This window comes from Chiloscyllium plagiosum, chromosome 42, assembly GCF_004010195.1.
Source record: "Chiloscyllium plagiosum isolate BGI_BamShark_2017 chromosome 42, ASM401019v2, whole genome shotgun sequence".
Lineage (NCBI taxonomy): Eukaryota > Metazoa > Chordata > Chondrichthyes > Orectolobiformes > Hemiscylliidae > Chiloscyllium > Chiloscyllium plagiosum.
Genome location: NC_057751.1, coordinates 11,390,046 through 11,395,912, shown reverse-complemented (window position 1 = coordinate 11,395,912; position 5,867 = coordinate 11,390,046).

Here is a 5,867-nt window from a genome sequence, read left to right as displayed (position 1 = left end):
ACAGAGAGACACAGACAGAGAGAGAGAGAGCTTGGGGAAAGAGAGAGCATGGAGAGAGTGAGAGCGGAGGGGAGAGTCAGGGAGAGACAGCGAGCAGGAACATGGGGAGAGACAGCGAGCAGGAACATGGCGAGAGACAGAGAGCAGGAACATGGGGAGAGACAGAGAGCAGGAACATGGGGAGAGACAGCGAGCAGGAACGTGGGGAGAGAGAGTTCAGGAGCACAAAGAGAAAGAGAGAGGGAGGGAGCTGGAGCACAGGAAGAGAGAGGGGGAGTGAGGGAGGGAGCTGGAGCACAGGGAGAGAGAGTTGGAATTTGAAGCCGGAACCTGATTAATTCCAGTCTGGTGTTGTGTTCTTGCCTTTCTGTTTGTTTCCCCAGTGTACTGTGGCAGGAAGGTGTTTAGCTTCAGTTGACTGAAGGTGCTCAATGATGAGTCACTCAGCATCCTAGTCTTACAACTATACCTTGTGTCATTCCAGTTCCAGAACACACCTTAGCTGACGTTCCATCAAATGGTGCTGGTTCAGACATCATTGTCAGGTGGATCTTTGGACCCAGTTAAACTGGAGTGATGTTCTCATACATAGAATGTGAGAATTACAGTTGACCTCTGTTCAGTGACAACAATCCAGGTTATGTTGCTCAGTGATCAAGTGTACCCTGGAACTCTGTACGAAGTGATTGCTGGGCCTCTTGCTGAGATATTTGTATCATTGATAGTCATATGCGTGGTGCCGGAAGACTGGAGGTTGGCTAACTTGCTGCCACTGTTTAAGAAGGGTGGTAAAGACAAGCCAGGGAACTATAGGCCAGTGAGCCTGACGTCAGTGGTGGGCAAGTTGTTGGAAGGAATCCTGAGGGACAGGATTTACATGTATTTGGGAAGGCAAGGACTGATTAGGGATAGTCAACATGGCTTTGTGCGTGGGAAATCATGTCTCACAAACTTGATTGAGTTTTTTGAAGAAGTAACAAAGAAGATTGATGAGGGCAGAGCAGTAGATGTGATCTATATGGACTTCAGTAAGGCGTTCGACAAGGTTCCCCATGGGAGACTGGTTAGCAAGGTTAGATCTCACGAAATACAGGGAGAACTAGCCATTTGGTTAAGAACTGGCTCAAAGGTGATGGAGTGTTGCTTTTCAGACTGGAGGCCTGTGACCAGTGGCATGCCACAAGGATCAGTGCTGGGTTCACTGCTTTTTGTCATTTACACAAATGATTTGGATAAGAGGTAGAGTTAGTAAGTTTGCAGATGACACCAAAATTGGAGGTGTAGTGGACAGCGAAGAAGGCTATATCAAATTACAATGGGATCTGGACCAGATGGGCCAATGGGCTGAGAAGTGGCAGGTGGAGTTTAATTCAGATAAATGTGAGGTGCTGCATTTTGGGAAAGCAAACCTTAGCAGGACTTATACACTTAAATGTCAGGTCCTAGGGAGCGTTGCTGAACAAAGAGATCTTGGAGTCCAGGTTCATAACTCCTTGTCAGTGGAGTTGCAGGTAGATAGGATACTGAAGAAGGCATTTGGTATACTTTCCTTTATTGGTCAGAGTATTGAGTACAGGAGTTGGGAGATCATGTTATGGCTGTACAGGATATTGGTTAGGCCACTTTTGGAATATTGCGTGAAATTCTGGTCTCCTTCCTATCGGAAAGATGTTGTGAAACCTGAAAGAGTTCAGAAAAGATTTACAAGCATGTTGCCAGGGTTGAAGGATTTGAGCTACAGGGAGACGTTGAATAGGTTAGGGCTGTTTTCCCTGGAGTGTCGGAGGCTGAGGGGTGACCTTATAGAGGCTTATAAAAACATGAGGGACATGGATAGGGTAAATAGACAAAGTCTTTTTCCTGGGTTGGGGGAGTCCAGAACGAGAGGACATAGGTTTAGAGTCAAGATTATAGTGGGGTGCTGGAAAAGGAGAATCCAAGGAGCAGGAAAATTGATGTTTCAGGCAAAAGCCATTAACTAAGCATAGGTTTAGAGTGAGCTGACTGCAGAGAAATAGTTATTTCTTGATTCAAAAAACCAGAAGAACCACAGATACTGTAAATCAGAAATAAAAACAAAATGCAAATATCTGGCCCATTTGCTGGCTTTTATTGGTAGAGGAATTGAGTTCCGGAGTACTGAGGTCATGTTGCAGTTGTATAAGACTCTGGTGCGGCCGCATCTGGAGTATTGTGTGCAGTTTTGGTCGCCATACTATAGGAAAGATGTGGAGGCACTGGAACGGGTGCAGAGGAGGATTACCAGGATGTTGCCGCAGTGGTGGACTCTCCCTCTTTATGGGCATTTAAACGGGCATTGGATAGGCATATGGAGGATAGTGGGCTAGTGTAGGTTAGGTGGGCTTGGATCGGCGCAACATCGAGGGCCGAAGGGCCTGTACTGCGCTGTATTCTTCTATGTTCTATGTTCTATGTTCTATTTCCTGCACTTGGGCCCTATCTTGCCTCCTACAACAGCAATAGGATCCCTCACTGACCATCCATCAGGATCCACACCCAAAGGATTGGTCACTGCCATTTCCGCCACCTGCAGTGGGATGCCATGACCTGATAGACCTTCCCTTCCCCTCCCGTGTCCACCTTTCGCAGTAACTATTCCCTCCAGGACACCGAGGCCCACATTACCTTCCCATGGAATCGCAGAAGGTGTCACATCTGCCTGTTTGCTTCCTCCCTCCTCAAGGTCCAGGGCCGGAGACACACCTTTACCTGCACGTTACCTGTTCACGGTGTGGTCAGCTCCACATTGAGGAAACAAAGCATTGACTGACTGACCACTTTGTACAACATCGACGTTCTGCCTGCTAACATGACCCTGAGCTTCCAGTTGCCTGCCACTTGAACACCCCACAGTGTTCCCTGGCCAACATCTCTGTCTCAGGCTTGCTGCAGTGCCCCAGTGAAACTCAGTGCAAGCTGGAAGAACACCACCTTGTTTTTCTGTTTGGGGACCCTTCAGCCTTCTGGACTCAATATCAAGGTCAATAATTTTCGGACTTGAGTTCTCCCATATCCGAGCCCCAAGCCCTTCATACCAGGTCCTGCCACCACGTGGCCTGCAGCTTTCCCAGTGCCTACGTGGGTTTCCTGTGGGTGCTCCGGTTTCCTCCCACAGTCACAAACATATGCAGGTCGGGAGGATTAGCCCAGGCTAAATTGCCCACAGTGTCCAGGCTACGTAGATTAGCCATGGGGAATGCAAGGTTGCAGGCATCGGGTGAGTCTGGGTGGGGATGCTCTTCGGAGGGTGAGTATGGAGTTGATGGGCTGAATAGCCTGCTTCCACACTGTAGGGATTATACAATTCTAAGGTCCTCAGCTCTGGAATTGCCCATCTCAATCTTCCCATCTCTTTTCCCTTCTGTCAGACCCTCCTTCAAAACGGAGCCCTTTCAGCAAGCTAATTATTTGCCATCCTGTCCTAAAACCATCAGAATTGGCCCAGTGCAAATTTGATCAGGCTGAACTGTTCCAGAGCATTTTATTGTGGGGAGAGAATCTGAAGTAGTGAGTAGAGTGGATGCTTTCTTGATTATATGTTTTTGGAGATATGTCTCCTGATTAAACTTAAAATACAAGCCATAACTATTAATTTAACCTGGGGCAGTGTTTTGTAGAGGAATAAGATGGTGTTATTTTCTGGGTCTGTAGAAGGAGCAAAAATGGCCTTTAATAGAGTGATATGTACTTCTTGTCAGATGTGGGAGTTTAAAGAGAGTTTAAGGGTTACTGCGGATTATATCGGCCATAAATGCTGTTGGCTGTGAATCTTATCAGATCAAATGGATCGGTTGGAGAGACAATTAGAAGCAATGAGGAATTTGCAACAGCAACAGTATGTGATGGATGGCAGTTATAGGAAGGGGGAAAGTCTCAGATACAGTCACATAGATGGGTTAACTCCAGGGAGGGTAAGACAGGTAGGCAGCTAGAGCAGGAGTCTTTTATGGATATATCCATTTCAAACAGGTATGCTGTTTTGGAAAATGTAGGGGGTGATGGATTCTCAGGGAAACGTAGCACGAACAACCAAGTTTCTGGTATGGAGACTGGCTCTAATGCAACGAGGGGTAAGTCGGCTTCCAAGAGATCAATTGTGTTAGGGGATTCTGTACTCAGAGGTACAGACAGATGTTTCTGTGACCAGCAGCGATAAAGCAGAATGGTGTGTTGTTTCCCTGGTGCCAGGAGATTACAGAGAGTTAGGCAGAAATTTAAAAAGGAGGTCCTCAAGGGTAGGAATATCTGGATTACTCTCGGTGCTACGAGGTAGTGAGGGCAGGAATAGGAGAATAGAGCACATAAATGCATGGCTGAGGAGCCGGTGTATGGGAGAAGGATTCACATTTTTGGATCACTGGAATCTCTTTTGGGGTAGAAGTGACCTGTACAAGAAGGATGGATTGCACCTAAATTGGAAGGGAACTAATATACTGGCAGGGAAATTTGCTCAAACTGCTCAGGAAGATTTAAACTAGTAAGGTGGGGGCGTGGGACCCAGGGAGATAGGGAGGAAAGAGATCATTCTGAGACTGGTACATTTGAGAACAGAAGTGAGTCAAACAGTCAGGGCAGGCAGGGACAAGGTGGGACTAATAAATTAAACTGCATTTATTTCAATGCAAGGAGCCTAACAGGGAAGGCAGATGAACTCAGGGCATGGTTAGGAACATGGGACTGGGATATCATAGCAATTACAGAGACATGGCTCAGGGATGGGCAGGATTGGCAGCTTAATGTTCGAGGACAGAAATGCGACAGGAAGGATAGAAAGGAAGGCAAGAGAGGAGGGGGAGTGGCATTTTTGATAAAGGATAACATTACAGCTGTGCTGAGGGAGGATGTTCCCGGAAATACATCCGGGGAAGTTACTTGTGTAGAACAGAGAAATAAGAAAGGGATGATCACCTTATTGGGATTGTATTGTAGACCCCCTAATAATAGTCAGAGGGAAATTGAGAAACAAACTTGTCAGGAGATCTCAGCTATCTATAAGAATAATAGGGTGGTTATGGTAGGGGATTTTAACTTTCCAAACATAGACTGGGACTGCCATAGTGTTAAAGGTTTAGATGGAGAGGAATTTGTTAAGTGTGTACAAGACAATTTTCTCATTCAGTACCGACTGGAGAAGATACAAAACTTGACCTACTCTTGGGAAATAAGGCAGGGCAGGTGACTGAGGTGTCAGTGGGGGAGCACTTTGGGCCGGCGACCATAATTCTATTAGATTTAAAATAATGATGGAAAAGGATAGACCAGATCTAAAAGTTGAAGTTCTAAATTGGAGAAAAGCCAATTTTGACGGTATTAGGCAAGAACTTTCAAAAGCTGATTTGGGGCAGATGTTCATAGGTAAAGGGACGGCTGGAAAATGGGAAGCCTTCAGAAATGAGATAACGAGAATCCAGAGAAAGTATATACCTGTCAGGGTGAAAGGAAAGACCGGTAGGTATTGGGAATGCTGGATGACCAAAAAAATTGAGGGTTTGGTCAAGAAAAAGGAAGCATATGTCAGGTATAGACAGGATAGATTGAGTGAATCCTTAGAAGAGTATAAAGGAAGTAGGAGTATACTTAAGAGGGAAATCAGGAGGGTAAAAAGGGGACATGAGATAGCGTTGGCAAAAAGAATTAAGGAGAATCCAGAGAGTTTTTACAAATATATTTAGGACAAAAGGGTAACTAGGGAGAAAATAGGGCCCCTCAAAGATCAGCAAGGCGGCCTTTGTGTGGAGCTGCAGGAGATGGAGGAGATACTAAATGAATATTTTGCATCAGTATTTACTGTGGAAAAGGATATGGAAGATATAGACTGTGGGGAAATAGATGGTGACATCTTGAAA